At 33.2% G+C, this 19,858-nt stretch overlaps 1 pseudogene; it reads right to left on the reverse strand.

The window, feature by feature from the left end:
• Positions 1 to 393: 393 nt before the first annotated feature.
• Positions 394 to 18,520, reverse strand: LOC149175188 (putative methyltransferase PMT20; annotated as a pseudogene).
• Between the last annotated feature and the right edge of the window lie 1,338 nt (positions 18,521 to 19,858).

Consider the following 19,858-nt stretch of genomic DNA (forward strand, 5'->3'; position numbering starts at 1 on the left):
AGAATGGATTTGATTCAATATAGTAGTTCTAATATTTAGTATTAGGCCTCCCAAATACCAGGGGAATAAATAACTTGGCATCCTGGGAAAATGAAACAGATCACTGAATTTCACTGACATGATATATAATGGTTGGAAAATGCATCCTATCAATAGATACCTTCACAGCCACACACTCACTTTAATGCCAAATTGATTGGATAGAATAGGAATAGAGGCCTTGAAATTTTAAGGTTTGATTTATCATTCAGAAGCAGATTTTGAAGACCTCCAATCCTTTTTCTAACAAATGAGAAGTTTTTCATCCCCATTCTTAGCATCCTTAGTGTCCCTCTAGTGGCAATTCCATCTCATTCATGTGGCTAGATTCTTGACACTATTGACAAAATGGGGTCATTCACGCATTATGACATAGCCAGCAGGTCTTAATATATGGTCCATTTCCAACAACACATATTTCATCTCATATTTGTTTCAAAAAATACACATAATCAATAATCAAATGTACTTTTTCCTCATTCAAGGTCATCAAGATAAAAAAGCCAACATTTAGCATCACTTGATAGAAAATTATGTACCTACCTGTGAATTTCTGCATTGAAAATACCATCAACATGTAGGAGATCATATGTTCTTGGATAGGTTGAAAATGCCTCACACCTGAACAACACAAGCCTCAAGTATTAGCGAAGATAATGGTGTTGAGCACACCAGATTTCCTAATCAAACCATCGAGAGAAAGAAACTTACCAGTCATTATATGTACCAATTAGTCCTCAGTCATAAACAACATTCAAGGAATTTATACCATAAGAGGAAACCACATTCATGACCCATAAAAGATAATCTATCAATGTTGCAACAAAACCCCCATAAAGAGTATTCATATCCATAACATTTCTTATTTTATCTGTTCCAATATCAGGTACCACTGTCTTGTAATGGTTAACGCATGCCACCCATTGAGTTGTATCATTTCTGAAAGCACCATCACTACCCCCAAAAAATGTATGGACCCACTTTGGGGCTACCTTCAAATGTTGTGGCCACTTTGGAGTCTGTCCTACTCCTAACTACTTGAAGTTGGGATTTGGTTTTACTACACAAGACTGCATGGGAACATACCAGGCAACATTTGGTTCAATGTTGTCATCACATTCATGGGGGTAAACTATTTTTTCATGGGTAGTGTAGCAACCATTGTCCAAAGATTTCTGCCATACAACAATGTCATCCTTTTCATTGTATAGTTTATAGCACATCTTGTTCAAAATACCTTGAAGGGCATCATAGTCAGCCTTCTGCTCCTCTATAGTTGTGTTCCATCAATGCCATCTATTTTCATAGTTTACTAGTGCTCTAGATAGGACCTAGAAGCCTCCTGGTTGCAGTACTCGATCTATTTCCATAAGGTAGGCTCTACCTGCATCAACAGAACTTCACTCAACAAATAGCTACCAAGCTCCCATAAAAGTTAAAGAATTGAAGAGCAATCAAGGATAATTTTGATAAAATGAAACTAATTCAAACACCTTAGTTGGATCATGTTCCCTATGTCTTCTAGGGAAATTAATTTTTTCATAAAATCACTCTCTTACTAAATCAGTGAACAAAACCCACTAAACTAAATAGGAATATCAATCTAAAATGATTCGTAGCCATAACATTTGATTGAATTGAAATAAATACTAAAAACGAAATAAATAAATGAAATTAAAATAATTGTAAGTAATTTAATTAAATAATTAGTATGGGGTTAATGGTTAAGAACATGTGTTTTCTCATAAAAAATCACTACTTCAAATCCAAAGAAATAGAGTATGTACACCTTCCTAAACTATAACAATCAAATCAAAAGTGAATATGAAAATTTCTATTCACTAAATAAGGAAAAGGGAATGAAATATTTTTTGTTTGGGAAAGTATTGAAGAACGAACTATCGGGGCTTGGCCTTGACCCTCGAATAGTCGTCAAAACAGGAGAAAATTGACTGAGCTTTGCACTTGGCTCTAGTCAATTTCTCAAATTTTTACAAGGCAACTTTCAAAATTTGATTTTTACAATGGTGCTTTTGCACAATCTGGTAAAAAATTACCCCCCCTCAAAGTAAAATTACTTTGAGTTACAATGTGATGATCCCAATTAAAAAATAAATTCTTGAAAACAAATTACAAATAAAGTCTCCTTATTACTCCAAAATTTACAATCCCTAACATTTACAAATATCCCTTACACCACCTCAAACCTTATTTCTCCAAATAGTAAATTCCTTATATCTCCATATTACAAATAATAGAAACTCCCTTATTTCTCCAAGTGCCAAACAAATAAAATTTTTTGTTATCTCTCCAAATTACAAAATCCACAACTGGCTTATGATGATTTCATATGTGTTAGTCCATGTGGAAATCTCAATCTAATTCTTTCCCTTAAACTCAAAGCACTGTGCATCGACCTTTCCAGCGTAATTCTGCTTATATAATTAAACTGCGCAATTAACATCCCAAAACATTCAACCACAGGTTTCCTTACCTCACAGTTTTACAGTGCCCTAGCTTTACGTTCAATAACTTTTCTAGACTCGTTCTTTCTCTGCAATTCCAATTGATAATTTGATGTCTAACAGACTCTCCCCATTTAATGTACACCCCATCAACGAAGGTTTGCTGGTCAATTGATTTGGTTCTGCATTAATTCACGTTGCAGCGCTCGATCTTCCAATCGACCGATCCATCCAATTATTTGCTGAGCAATTCAATGGAGTTTTGCACAAACTTGTAGGGCTGGAATCTCCTCTTCACATCCACTGCAGCATTACTGGAGCTCTGATACCACAATAATGGCAGAAGTGTCCTCAGACACATAATTTTATTAATCAGAAAAAATAATTACATAATTGATTTTGCAAGAGTTTACACCCGAACCACACAAACACTCTTGCAATGAGCTATTTATAAGCTCCATGTCCTAACTACCTCTAATTATGGATCACTTATTAAATAACAAGTGTCCATTTACAATAAATGCTATAAAAACCAACTAGCTAACAAATCTCCTAAAATAGAGCCTAAGATACGACACATTTGGAGAGTCATATCTAGTTACAACAATATGCTAATTCTAAAAGTCTCCATTAAATAATTAAACATTCTAGAATAATAATTATTAATTTAATATCTTAAATTAATAATTATTTTATTCTAATTTTATAACCTATGATAAAATTGTATTTTTGGATCATCTAACAATAAGAATAAGAAACTGATTGGGAGCTGGGTGGAAGTCCCCTACACTTAGTTGCAGTAGCACTTATACTCTCGCCGCTGGTTATTCATATTGATTATGCAATAAGAATGAAACTATATTTATTTTTACCAAGTAATGATTTGCAAATTGCTGTGCTCACTTTATCCATGTTAATTTGAGTACTTCTAAGCCATTACACAATCTAGAACACAACGAAAATTTAGAAGGTATCATCAAACATACCAAATTTTGTCCATGGAATGAGACATTAAGAGCAGTGAGCCATGTCAAATGCATTGGATGGATAAGGAAGCCATTGTGTAGAGATGATACACAACATTGCAGGAATACCCTGTTCAAGTGAAAACTGCACTTGCGCTTCATGATTGTCTCTGGGCGCCAGTGACATTGTAATAATTCCACGATCCAGCAAATCACCACCCCAACTGGAAACTTGAACAAAAAGTATTCTCTTATATAAACAAGGACATGTATACTTATATAGTAGATCTCACAAGTCATATTCAAATAACATAACTATGAACATTTACATTAAGTAAATTATTTTGATCTTTATCATGTAAGATACAAAAATATACATATCATAGCAAGCAATAGCAATTACAGATAGATTAATGAATACTGGATGTAAGGCTATCTAAGAATCAACTTCTAGAAAAGACCTGTAATTCTGCAGCTATTCTTTGTTAAGTACCATGTCAACATGTTCACTAAGGCTATAATTCTACAACTATTCTTTGTTAAGTACCATGTCAACATGTTCACTAAGGCCTAATTGTATAAATCCACCTTGTCACAGCTAGTAGGAGGGAAGAGAAATGTCTCTCTAACAGAATGTTTACTATTAAACTTAGCTCAAGAGCAGGTTCAGATGTTATGTAAAGTAAAATGATGCATAGAAAAATAACTTTAGATCAATTCCTATTAATCCTCTTGCTTCTGACATGAAAATTTATGTTAGCTTTCTTTTGATAATCTGGATGTCTCAGACTCTCAGGTATAGTGAACATCATAAGGTGGATCATCCATGTGTGTTGATGGTGCATCCATTAGTTTAACTTGACTCTAGATTCCTTGTTGTTGTTTATGGAGTATACTTCCTTCATAACTTGACTACGTCGTGTGATCGACAATATAAACTCAGAAAGGTATCAAAGACTGGATTCGTTTTGGTAAAACTATTGACACTAGTCAGAATGTTACCCACCCCACATCCAATATCAAGTGCAGTTCGGACTATTCCATCTTTCATTCCTGGGACCAACTCTTCCATATGATCCACATATTCACCAACTCCATTGGGAAACATTGTACCTCCACCCGGGAAGAGGAATTTCTCCCCTTCCTTCCTCAACCAATGTTGATTTGATTTTTCATTATTGATCCATTCATAGGGGACATTCTTGTGCCAATAACAACATTTAAGAAGCAGTAAGTCCGGAAACAATGCCAAATTATTATCATAGATCCTTTACAACATTAATGTACAACTTCTGCTTCCAATCATGAAAACCTCTCCTCTACAAGATCAAGATGGTTATTAATAGATTCCTCAACCATGAAAAGGTTTTGTGACTTTTGACATAACCGATCTATATCCCCTACAAATCTCCACAATATACCCAAAGAAACCTACTATAATACCAATATGATCCATAAATTGTCATGGATATTGCACTGAACAGTTCATCACAACATAAATGATAAAATTATACTTTAAAATCTAAAATATACACTATGAGGGTTTACTTCTCTTTAGATTCCCGGATCTATAAATTATTATTTATTGCATATCTATGCAAATTAAAATTATGCAGAAAATAAATAACAATGAAATAAAAACTCATGAACCACTACTAACACAAGATATAACCTGGGAAACCATTTCGAGAGAAAACAAAATTGGAAGGTGAGGTCACTCTACTCTCTTTCTATGAATAGAAAGTGGCTATGAGTACAAAGAAGTAAGGCATGTGGCTCATGGGCTACTAGAGTGCAAAAATACTCTCTGTATTCTCTCTCCCTATCCCTCTCAACTACTTTGTTTGTCTATGGAACAAAATTCTTCGAAAAGAATAGAAACCCTTTTCCTTTTAGTGGCCTAATTATAACAGAGCATGACAACTTGCTAGTGGTTAGGTTTGAATCCTTCAACTCTTAACTAGAGTTACAACATTGACTCTTTTAGTGTCATCTTCATCAAAATCACTTGGCCAACCCATTTTATATGAATAATGGGGCTAGCATGGCATCCTCTCAAATTATGTTGGTCAAAATAGGAAAGTCAACTTCTGAGTGGCATTAAGTTTCTCTAATTGAGGCAATTATTGCATTGTTGGAAAGGTCTTTCTGTATATAATATATAAAAAGGGTGTCATGCTATAGCAACAAAGTTTTAACCACCTAAAAATACTATTTTATGCCTCAAAATGGTCCCAAAGGGTTTTAAATCATAATCTTCCCAATTGGATCCCATCCGTAACAATAGTTCTATGACTTGATTCCTTCACTTTTTTCAGAGTACAATAATTCTATGAGTTGATTCCTTCACCTTTCTACTCTAAAAACATTGAGATGAATAACAAACAATATAATGATCAAACCATAATCAATAAGTAATAATAAATTCCCTTTAAAATTGGTCTATTTCATATTTAAAAAATTTGTAAGGTCCCACCTTACCAACCATCAATAGTATAGAGAATTAAAGGTCACATTGAATACTATTACTCAATTTCTATTATTTTTTATTTTTATTTTTGTATTACTCATAATACAACCAACTTAGCTATCATGTAATCATGTTCCTTCAGCTATTTCAATGTAAGAATATAACATAAGAAGTCGTGGATAACTTTCTCTTAATATCACAAAATATATTGACCCAACAAAATTTCCAAATTCATCAATTAAAATTCCCAATCCCAATTATTAAGCTAATGCTTCAATCGTGAGAATTGTATAATGAATGTTACAGCAAGAGAAACTAATGTTACCAATTCAAAAGCATATTATTCTTCAAAATGTGTCAAGTAAAACAATGGACCTACATAAATTGGGCACAAGTAGTTGTTTTCTACAGTCATTGAAGCACAAGAATGCACCCATGAATACATGCAGCTCATACAAAATTTATTATGCTCATTTGCACAAATTCCTACAGAATTAGTCATTGTAAAATTGTTTCCAACAACAACCATTTTTTAAATGAAAGCTTTAGATAATAAAAGTAACAATTGTCTTATTCTCTATTCACACTTCAACAACTTATTAAATTCATTTTCACATTCATACAAAAACTTGCAGACATAGGAAGCTACATCCATTAAATAATCTATTCATAAATTTTCTAGTGCATAAAAGCTACAGTAAGTAGGACATTTACTCTAACAATTTGTATGCACAAAAACTACATCCATTGAAGTTTTGACAAACACTTTGCAAGCATGCAATCTAAAAACTACAGCCATTGAGGAATTTTGACAAACACTTTGCAAGCATGCAATCTACAACCATTGAGGCCTTTTAACAAACACTTTGCAAACATGCAATCTACAGCCATTAAGGCATTTTGTCAAACACTTGGAAGCCACAATCTCTTAAGGAAATTTGACATGAATATAAGATTCTCCCTCAACCTATTTAGATCATAAAATTTATATATTAATTCTTCAAATGACAAAATATTAAAACAATGACTAAATCATCTTATTCTTTCACCCAAAACTTGACAACAGACGCACACAGTTGGCAGTAGCAATCTGCAAAATTGCCCAGATTTATGATATGGGTTTTGAAAAGTGTTTTTTTTTGGAATCAAATTGGGGTTTACATGTCCATATGGCACACATACCCCCATATGTTTCCCTAAATCGGCACGAAACCATGCATAGATTCATTTTTAAAAACTAGCAAATATTTTGACTCTTGAAATTTCATTTACAATTTTTGTCAAACAGATGGCATGCAAGATTGAATCTAACAATGCAAAACAAATAACAACCTATAATTAAATTATAATTAATTATGTATTGTCTAAATTCCTTTCAAAATCATTTCATCCACTGTGCTTTGAGATTCATCAAACATTTTTTTCATTCAATCATTCCTACAAACCCATGGCAACCATCTTGAACTATTTCAATACATAATGATTGAAACTTACCTCAATCATTCTTTTTAAAACTCTTGTCTTCCATCTTCTTTTTTTTTAACATTTTTATTTCAACAACTGATCTAGTGAATCCTCCTGGTATATTTTAGATATTCATCAATTTCCTGCTTTAGTAGGCTGCAAGTTAACACTTATTCATGCATAATGATAAAAATACCAATAGTATTTCTCATTCACATATTTTGATAAACAATTTACAAAATATCCTAAAACCATTTCTAAAACATGTCTCTAATTGCATGAAATAGAACCATAACTCATGAACTCTTACCCAAGTCCTTTGGAATTTCTTTATTGCCATTATCTTCGGCAATATTTGTCTTTCCTTTCTCAAATGATACAATATCAATGTTAGTACAATAGAATACATCAATAATAATTCAATAACATCTTGAGATCTAAACATCCATTCATATAGACCACTCTTAGTCTTCATTTTCAAGTATCCAATAAGATTCCAAATAACATAAGTTTAAACCAAAATTAGATTCTTACAACAATTTAAATTTCTAGATTTTATTTTATGCTAAAGCTATACTATAATTTTAGGACAATAAAAATTATGCCTGAAGAGATATTCAACTCCAATCACTGAGAATATGATCCATATTTGATCCCTTAACCAACTCATTTGAACCATCTAGCTTTTCACCCAACCATATCCAGGGAGAACTTCTCCCCTTGGAACCCCCGAGTTGTAAGAGCTCACAAATAATACCAAAATATAGCAGTAGATAGATATCCAAGGCAAGTTGAGGAAGATAAGTTTCACTTCCTCCCAACACCACTCATGGTCAGCTCCACCAGGTAGAGCTACTTAGTAATTTAGTTTAGGAATTTCAAAATCATTTCGAAAGAAATTGGCTACTCTCCAAGTCTCTCACTCTCATAATATCTTTCAAATCTCTCCAACTCTTGGTATCATAATGAACCTCTCTCTCCCCCTAAAGTGAGAATACATGAGACACATATATAGGAGGAACAACAAATTATTGTCATAAAGGAGGAGTAATATGCATGCCTTGTATTCCATTTAGAGGAGTGTAACTCATGCCATTAAGGAGAGGTGTGCATGCCTTAGTTAAGGAGAGTGTAACTTATGCATTAAAGAGAGTGTAAGAGGAATCTTTTATGACATGTCCTTAATGAGTGTAAGAGGAATATGCCATTCTTTTATGAGTGCATAAAATAAAGTGTAATGTATTATTAAAAGAGATAGATTTACATAGAGCCATGAGAGTCATCAAGGAGAGAGGTGTGAAGTGATTGAGGAGATGAAGGTGACTTGTAATTCTCTTTTAATAATAGTATCATAGTTTGATAAAAGATAATAATAATATTAATAATATTGAGGATTAAGTCGAGATTGGACTATTAGGATTGATTAATTATACTTGATTGCCAATTTATGCAAGGTGATTTACTATTTTTGAAAAGTCATGCTTGAGATGCTAGATATGACTTTCTATTTTTAGAAAGTCACTGTAGGATTGTTAGAAAAGAGGTTTTATTAAGGAAATTCATCCCTGAGCTGCCCATGAGTGGTATTTTTCTTCAGAAGAATAGGGATTCTGCACCCTTATTGCATGCATCTTTGTGCCTTAGTAGATTGAGGACTTCACACCCTGATTTGCTCTAAAGATCCAAGATTCAACACCTTGATATTTTTAAATATTCAGGACTCTGCACCTTAGACATTTTATTATAGATACAAGACTCCACGTCTTTATCTTTCATGGATTTAGGACTATGTGCCCTAATTTCCATGGCTTCTCATCTACTTTGCTTTGAAACTCCATGCTTCACCTTAAGGTACTGATTGTGAGCTCATACCCATCTAATGGTTCATTGGTAAGGCTTTGTTCCAAGACCTGCACACATCAAAATCTCATAGATCAAAGGAATCAATGAGTTTCATAATTAGCTTATTTACATTTTACCAAATAGTGTGCATGACTTCCACAACCATTTTAGTTCTAGAGAAATGATTTTTGTAGCCATTTAAAAGTTGAACATCCTTTTTTGAAAATAACCACATTCCATATCACATCTTTCTCAATACAAGATTAAGCATATAAAATCTTAAAAATCATGTATCATGACTTCCACAGTCATTTATAATTTGAGCATCCTGGTTTGCAAATAACCAAGTCCCCCGCACATCCTGCTCAATACAATATTAAGCATATATAATCATAAAAATAATGTGTTATGACTTCCATAGTCATTATAATTTCATCCTTGTTTGCAAATAACTAGGTCCATCCTGCTCAATACAAGATTAAGCATATATAATCATAAAAATCACGTATCATCCATAAATCATAATTAACCATATGTTTCACATGACTATGATCATCCATGGATCTATGTTTCTCAATCCTGAATAACCGTCCATGTCATACAACCATGCCCAAGCTAGGATACGAAAAGAGAAAACATTGATAATATGCTCTTAACCAAAATCAATTCTTGTACACACAACCATAGATATTATCCTAAGAACACAACAACTAGGTGACCCAAACCAGGTCTATAGCATATATGTGTGTACATAAGTTTGTCATGCATAATATTATATCGTTATATCAAAAGCATCCTCTCTAAGTGTCATCAAAGCTATCTCACCAAGAAGGGACACTACATACTCCCCCTCTTGAGCTCAACTTGGCCCAAAGTTTTTCCTACAGTCATAAGATACTTAGTTATTTTCGATTCTCCTATCACTAAGGTGTTAACCTTATGTATATGTATTTGATATCTTTTTGTTCATGCCAAACCATAGTTTAATTTTTTTAAATTGGAAGCAACTCCATGAAAACCGAAACATACCATTCTTAATCAAGTAGAAAATATATCCATGCCATATTATGCATGTTTCTATATAAAATGCCAAATATTTCTATATCAAAACAAACCATACAATTTATAGTACCATATCAAAATACTATTTTATGTAATTTATATGACATCTAATTAAGATATCTATAATAATTTTATATTCTACATGTTCTTATTTTTCATAGTCTACATGAATCCTACATGTGTCATATTCTTGGTTCTATAGTACGGTGAGCTTTCCAAGCTATAAATAGCTCACACATTGGTTGTAAAAAAAAACAATAATGGTCCATCCCATCTCACAATCAAATTTGCATACAAGAAGCATAAAATCATCCACATACAATTGCCAGTGAAACTATGCAACAAAACATGATGTCATATATAAAGCCCACTCTTACATCTCACTTAATTTATGTCTTCTCAATCCAAGTTTCCCCTTTTCATTCCATAAGACATTCTTGCAATCAAAATATTTAGGACCTACCTATAGTTTTTACTAAATGCTTACTCTTTAGGAAAAATCACAATTTTAGGTTTAAGACACCATTTTTTTAAAACTAACAAGCTAAGGTTCCATACAGTCCTCATTGACCCACTTTTGTATTATAGACCATTCCTTTAATTCCCATAATCTTCATTATTATTCACTTCTCTTACTTGAGAATCAATTATGAATGATTCAGTTAGAAGATATTCAATCCAAAAATAATTAAATATATCTTTTCGAAAGTGGCTTGTAATCAAGAACAACTTTCATAATTATACAAATACAATATCTATATTATTGAATCTATCTTGATAACTATAAGTCAACTTGTTTTCCCACTATAAAATCACTCATGATTTCTATTCAATAATGAATCAATCCATTTGGTTTCATGTCTTATTCCTTACTATTAATACATACACAAAAAAAAAAACAAGTTATGAAAACCATACATTTCTCAAATTATGAAGAATCTTGTTGATTTTAATTAAGATTTAGACTATCATAAAGGCATTTCTAGCCTAAGGATATTTTTTTATATTTTTTTTTACTACCTCTCAAAAGATTATAACCTTTTGCAGGATTACTAACTACTCATACAACTATACATCCAAGAACAAAAGTCCTAAATCCTTCAATCTCTTCCATTCCACATATAATACAATCATCTTAGGCTTCTAAATCATGCAAGAATTACAATTCATCAAAATGTGATCTCACTCTCCTTCAATTTCTCCCTCAAAAAAATATCTCTTATTGTAAAACAAGAACTCAACTAAGCTTTTCATTAATCACATACTTTTTTCTTTAAGTTCAAATAAAACAAAGTTCTCACCACATAAAATGCCTATCTTTTAAACATGTTATTCTCTTAACAATTTACAAGCTAATCAAATTCCAAGAAGGTAGTTGATCAAGTTCATAAACAATATGAATTTTGACTCGATCACCTAACTAGAAATAGTTTAGAGCAGTTCATGAGTTCAATCCTCATAATTTCTCTAATTAATTTGGTTAAATAGAATTCAACCAATATTCAACTGACAAAATAATTAAAGAGACTATTATGGATTTCATATACCTAATTTGTCTTGAGCCAATAGAAAAGATATTTCATCAACTTATCACAATAATATTTTTCTACATTTCAATCATTTGAAAATCATTTTAATTCTACCTAAATCCAACACATACAAAATAATTAAAATACTAGAGGATAGATACCTAGTTCACACTTGACTCCATATATCAAAATCAATTATTACAAACATTATAAACCACCTAATGGTGTTCACTATACCAATCTTAGTATCTTCATTTGTAATAAAAATAAAATAATGGATTTAAATCTCAAGCAAATTCATGTTACAAATCTCTATCCATTTAACTTTAATTACACATAATCAATCCTCCTTAATCATGTCTATGAGATTTCATCATAATATTTTTGTTCATTCTAACTAAAAGAATTACTTAGCTCATAGATATATGTTAGTATGGATTAGGGAAAATTTTAAGAACCACCTTAAATTTATATGTATAATAAATGGGAGAATCGCCATGATACATAGGAAAAATGGGAGGCGATTTTATCAATAATATAATATGTATATATAATTTTTTTGGTGAACCTCTCACCAGATTATATTATCTTGTAAAGTCATGGTGAATATTTCACTGAATTATAAAATCTTGTAAGATCTTGGCAAATCTTTCACTGAATAATAAAACATTGTGAAGTCTTGGCGAATGTTTTGTTAAAGTATGAAACCATATATGATAATAGGAAAACATATTCATTAAACTGTAATATACTAACATACATGTTTGGAAAAAAGAAACATAATTTTCCCTTCTACAAACAATGTTGAAAGTTTCAACGGTCGTATTTGTCAAGGTTCTTACTGTACACTCTTTCATATCCTTCTATTAGTTTTGATAATATTCCACAACAAAGTTCTTGTAGGTGTTGATCTTGACCACCAGTTCTGTCAAGGTAGGAGAGATTAATCTTTTCTCTACCACTTTTGTCAAGCTATGAGAGATTAATGTTTGTACAAATTTTGTTTTACCTTTTTCCCAACTTTTGTTTCCTTGAGTGTTTCCATCACTACCTTATTGATTCCATATCAAACCAACTTTTCAAATGCCAGCCTAACTGTGACAAAGGACTTTCTTGCTTCTACAAATTTGCAGCCTCATTGTAAGGAGAAGTTGTTATATTTGCAAGGGTAATTTATAAACACTTTCATTCGCTCTCCGGGTAGTTTTTAAGCCATCGACCTTCAGGTAGTTCATCCTTCCATATGATATTTGGTCATTACACTTTGTTCTTCAAGAAACATATAAGTTATGAAAGTCATTCTACCATGTCATGAAGTTTTGAATTGAGGGAATCCCATACCCATGAACCTTACCTGTGGTCTTATGATGCAATCTTCTGTTTTGAGTCATTTTGTTAAAGTCCCTCCCCTTCATGCATGCTTTATGCAAGTAGGAAAATGAAACAGGGCCCCCTTACTTACTGACCTTCCTTTCTCTTACCTGAATAGTTGTATCTTGCCCAACCAACAAATGGTTCCTACCTTGAATTATGGAGTTTAATAGACCAACAATAAAATATTTATGTAACTCTAGTCCCCACCATTTGAACACCTTATGGCCCAGCACGAATGAAGGCATGTTAAGGATTTCTTCATTAGTCTTCGTAAAGATAATTTCAATTCATATTCATCATGGCTTCCGCTAACCACTCATGTAGGGTCACTTGGCTTGGCAATGAAAATTTCTCATTAATGCTTCCCATCACTCGACCACCTTCAATCATATTCATTACAACAATTTCATTTTGATTAGCATTTGTGAAATTTGTATGTGGTTTTTGTAATCAACAACTACTATTTTTTTTTGAATTGCTCCATCATATTCCTAAGTAGAATTTCCATGTTCATCATCATCACCTAATAGATGATAACATCCTTGAGGTAGTCTCAACATGTTTATAACAACTTTTTCATCTTTATCACCGAGTATTTAAGAATAGCAAGCCCCAACTATATCATATAAAAAAGTAGTACGTATCCCAAAGGCCTGAAGGGGATCTAATGGAAAGAAGTGACTGTTGTCAGAAGCCTTCAAATCAATATATAAATGTAGATTTCTTATTATTTTAATTGGAAATCTTCAATTAAATAATAAAATTTAATTACGACTCTCCCAATCTAAATTTCTTATTAGCATAATTCACTACCTTCATACGTCTTGCATTTTTTAACAACGTTGTAACATGTGGATTAATTTCCTTTTTGGTGCACAATCTTTGCCTTTCAGGACAATATGGTGCAGTGGCCCAACCCCTACAAATCATTACGACAAACTAAGAATAACAGAGAAGATGAAAGGTTGTACAAACTAGAATATTTATCAAACAACTAATTCAACATCAGTACCTTAACTTTTTCATGAAGATATCATATTGAGAACGTTTGAAAAATGGTGGGAAATCTAGGCAGCGACTATATCTCTTCTGTGAGGGTGATGCGGAAACAGTGCTAAGATTTCACTGTTTTGAATTTTTTTTTGTTAAATCCGAAAAACCAATATTAATGGAGATATTGGTACTTTTTACTAAATTTTGTGAAGTGACTAAATGTAGCTTTAACCATTCACCTTAAGATGTTTTTTACAATATAATTTTCTATTTATTATCTTCATTATCATAAAAGCAAACCTATATCCATCTTAACTCCACATCTACCACTCTTAGAGGGATGAAATCTATTTATCCCTCTTAGCACTTGGTAGACCCTGAATTAAGATGGATCTATGCTGATAGAATTCCCCCTTTAAATAGTCTATTCTCACATGAATACCATGGTATTACCATGGGTCAATACCATGGGTTATCATAAACATGGAGCTTAAAAACTACTATTAGTAATTTATAAAAATTAATAAAATTAATAATTGATTTTTATTTTTTTTAACCGAGTTAAAATGTTTAAGTGAAATTAAATTACAAGATCCATTTTTACTCTTAATCTACCAAGCCCCAAGAGGGATCAAATATTTTTTCACTCTATGCTAGTTTGCATATCATGATATTTGATCCCTCTTGGGGCTTAGTAGATCTAGAGTAAAGATAGATCTATGTTGGTTTAATAAATCTATGCTGGTTTAATTCCCCCCTTTAAATAGACTACATTCCATGTGAATACCATGGGTCAATACCATGTGCCATATTTATTTTTATTAATACTAATATTAGGGTTAATAATGTTTTTTTGCATGGTATTAATAATAATTTGGCCCATGGTGTTTGGCCCATAGTATTTGGCCAATAGGCTTCACCTAAATATAACTCATTTTTTGAGTGTTCGTAAATGCAAGGTGACTTATGGAGTAAATATAAAAAAATGTTTTATTTATTTACCATACCTCTCGTTTATTTAAATTTTTATGAATTTACCATACCTCTTTTATAAATATGGTATTTGGCCCATATTAGGATTCACTTAAATAAAACCTCCTTTTTGAGCCTTCTTAAATAGAAAGAGGGTTATGGACTAAATATAAAAAGAGGTTTTATTTATTTACCATACCTTTGGAGTAAGTATAAAAAGAGGTTTTATTTATTTACCATACCTCCACTTTATTTATATTTTTATTTATTTACACCCTTGCGTGTTCATAAATATAAGGTGACTTATGGAATAAATATTAAAAAAATGTATTATTTATTTACCATACCTCTCGTTTATTTATATTTTTATTAATTTACCATACCTCTTTTATAAATATGGTATTTGGCCCATAGAATTCATTGAAATAAAACATATTTTTTGAGCCTTCTTAAATAGAAAGAGTGTTAATATGGACTAAATATAAAAAGAGGTTTTATTTATTTACCATACCTCTAGTTTATTTATATTTATATTTATTTACCATACCTCCACTTTAGTTATATTTTTATTTATTTACACCTTTGCCATTGATGAAAGCCAGATTTGAAAATAGGGAGCCGTTCACGGAAGAAATCAGGGTGATTAGGACCAAATACAACCTCCCAAACTAGAAAATGGGCGATTGCAAACAAATTTAACATTGGAAAGCAGAAAATCAGGTGATTGTAATGGAATATAACCTCCCAAACTAGGCGAACTGGATCAAATGAGTATTTTCATGGTTTATCCTCCCCTTTTTTTGGGCTAAAATGAAAAAAATAATTATTTTTTAAATAAAAGTTGGGCTAAATATATGAAATGGATGTTTTATAAAAAATTTGCCCCTTTAAAATTAAAAACCCTTAAATTTCGCCTTTGGGCTAAAATTCGCCTCTAAAATTTACCATGGTATGGATTCCACAACTATACCTCACCTAATTACTTAGCTCATAGATATATGTTAGTATGGATTCCACACCCATACCTTACCTAATTACTTAGCTCAAAGATATATGTTAATATTTATTCCACACCCATACATTTGCTCATAGATATATGCTAGTATGGATTCCACACCCATGCATAACTTAGGGAAAACATAACCTTCAAGTGTTCTTTCAAATGGCTTCCACAACCCTTCATGCACCAGTAATTTAAGCCTCTTGTTTATTAGGAAGGTCATACCTCAACCTAGTATTTGAGTAATTTCAAGTTATTTGATGCATAAAGTCAACCCAAACTACACAAAATCATGTCAAATAAATCATAGGAATTCCATTCTTATTCATTAAGAATGTATTCCCAAATCATATTTTAACACAACAAATTAATGCACATACATTACTCTTGAATCTACATTCACAGTTAAAAGTGACATCCTTCAAGGTAGCTTCTGTTGAGTTTCCATTAGTGTAGGTAAGAAAAGAATCAAAATTAACATGACGAACTCAATCATCATGTTAATTGAATCTTTGCCTTACACTTGTTACACATTCCCAAAGAATACACACCAAGGTCATCATACTGTTGGAAATACTAGGGGGGTGAATCAATATTTCTTTTCAATTGTCATTTTTACTAGTTAAATCATTTGCATTTAGAACACAAAATGAACAATAGGAATACATGCTTTTATTAATATAATATTTCTAATGAATCAGGTACAATATATATAAAGCTTCAATTTATTTCCAAGCACCAACTTGGACTTTTTGTGAGGCTCCAACCTCCAAGGCACCAACCCTGTCTTGTCAAGGCACCAACCTTGGATTTAGGAGCACCAACTCCAAGGACACCAATCCTTCCAATTCTGAGGCACCTACCCCAAGGGCTCCAACCCTCTACTGTATATTGTCTAGATATGTTTGGTAGTTATTCTCTGCTCCCAACCCTGCTGGACCTACGACTTACTTCTGTCCTCCTGCTTTCTTCTGTCCTGCTGGACCTGCAGCTTACCTCTGTTTCTTCTAGTTTACGAGTTGTGAACCGTTACCTCTTCTCTGTGATAGATGCCCGAGACGCCTGACTGTCTGCACCAAAAAAAAAAAAACAATTCTCTGATTCAACCCGTTGTTCTATCTGTCGCGGTAAGTGCTTCAGGAGTGACTGCTTCTCACTGTTCTTAGTGTCATGATCTCTTACTTCCAAGGATCATACTCATGAATACTTCAGTATTGGTGTAGTCTATTACTCCCTTCAAATGATGGCAGATCAAACCTTATTTCGCTTCACCGAATTGTTCAACTCAGTTATGATCTGTACTACTCCTCTTTTTTAAATCATCACAGGTTCAAGCATTTCAAATATTAACCCACGTAGCAGTGTCACTTGACCTTCAGCTTCCTTCTTTCTCGTTTTCTCTTCGGCTTCCTCTGTTCCTTCGATTACCCAAGGAGGTCCCACATCCACGTCATCAATCGCAATCGCAACTTCCAGAGGTCTTTTATAAGTCGTGCCCATAACATACTCTGTCCTCCGATATCAACATCATCGATCTTCACATATCAACATAGTTAAAACCATATAATGGGTGGTCCCACCTGCCACATCATCACCTTAATCGCAATCGCGGTTTACCATCGTTACATTTCTTCAAGACTAGTGATATGCGATGGATGCGATATTCCAATAAGCTTCTTTTGATAACTCAATCGGGTCCACTTAGTCCCAAGTCTTATCGGATTAATTCTCCACCATTGATCTCATCTTTAATCCGACGGTTGTTGATCCACCCAATCAACAAACCCAATTGCCGATCCTCCACCGTTTGATCAAGGCGCGCTGGATCCAATGGTTCATAACAATATCAGCCAGCAAACTTGCATGATGCTTAACCACCTTTACGGATCCAATAAGGATTATAAATCCTTGATCTATAAAATTTTGGGTCTATTCTTGAGATTAACGTCCAATCATTTTGTGACTCGATATCCATTGGATATACGAGGTCATCAAATCTATGGCCTGCGGGTCTTCAACTAGCACACGGGTTAACAATAGGCTTAACCCCCACCATTGACTGTGATGTAAGCGTTGAAAATGAGATCGATGGCTAGGATTTAGTGTGGGCCTTCAGCCACGATCAAAATAGACGTACACTCCTACCCTCGCTCTTCCGATAGTTGTTGCTCCTGTGGCTTATCTTCCTGTGACCTCCTATAACTTCCGATACTGCTCTGATAGCTCTTCTCTGCTCTGATATTCTCTGCTCTGATAGCTCCTATGACTTTCGATATTCTCTGCTCTGATATTTTGCAATACTCCTCCGATATGTTAACTCCTCTGATATTTCTCCGATATTTCATGTTAACTCCTCCGTTAACACTATTTATGCACCTCCGCCAATGTGTTCCTTTTTTCTTCTCGTGGCTTCCAATGACCTCTTTTCTCCTTGGCTTCTTGCTCCTATTTCTTCACAGATCTACTCTGCTTCTCCTTGGCTTCATATCATCATTTAGTATCCTAGAATATTGCCATATTGACATTAATGACAATCTAGATCAACAATCTCCCCCTTTGTCATTGATGGCAATATTCTTCTTCTCTCCCCCTTTGACATCAGTGGCAAAGGAGTGCATAAGGACTCCCCCTGTTGAACTGTTCCCCCTGTCATGCAACATCTTTATGAATCAACTTAATGTGATGCTAAAGAAATAACCCCCATCTTTTGATGAAGATGTTCAAATGCTTCTCGAGGAAGAGGTTTTGTGAAAATATCAACTATCTTATCCTTAGTATTAATATATTCCAAGATGATGTTTTGTTCAACTACTTGTTCACGAAGGAAATGATACTTGATTGGCTTGTGTTTGGTTTTCAAGTGCATCACTAGCTTTTTGCTGAGGCTGATAGCGCTTGTGTTATCACAATAGATAGTGATTGGTTGATTTGTACCTATGTTGACATCTTTCAGAGCTTCCTTCTTCCATAATATTTGAGTACAACAATCTGCGATAGCTGTATACTGGGCTTCAACTGTAGATAGTGATATGGATGTTTGTTTTTTGCTGAGCCAAGATACTAGACAATCTCCCAGGAAGAATGCATTTCCACTAGTACTTTTCTCATCATCGACACTTCTGGCCCAATCAAAATTAGTGTATGCAATCATAGTAAGAGTTGAGCTCTTAGGGTACCAAAGACCAAAATGAGGAGTTCCTTTCAAGTATCTCAAAATTCTTTTTATAGCCAACAAATGGGATTGTTTAGGAGCTGATTGAAATCTTCCCACCATTCCCACTGCTTGCATAATGTCGGGTCTCATAGTAGTTAAGTATAAAAGGGCTCCAATTGTTGACCTGTAATGAGTTGCATCTACCGGAGGGGAGTCATCATCTTTGCTTAATTTGCAATCTATGGTCATAGGTGTGCTCATGGGTGCATAGTCTTCCATTCGATATCTTTTAAGAATGTCTTTAAGATATTTGGCTTGAGATATAAACATGCCTACCATGGTTTGAGATACTTGTATTCCAAGGAAGTAAGATAACTCTCCTATAATCGACATCTCAAACTCTTTTGACATATTTTGAGCAAACTCATGGCTCATCTCATCGTTATTACTAGCAAAAATCAGATCATCAACATAGATAAGTGTCACTAGTAACTTATCCTCATCTGTCTTTATGTAGAGATTACTTCCT

This window comes from Pinus tabuliformis, chromosome 4_1 (genome assembly GCF_031772625.1).
Source record: "Pinus tabuliformis cultivar Carrire ecotype Pingquan chromosome 4_1, CPIR1, whole genome shotgun sequence".
NCBI classification, from domain to species: Eukaryota; Viridiplantae; Streptophyta; class Pinopsida; order Pinales; family Pinaceae; genus Pinus; species Pinus tabuliformis.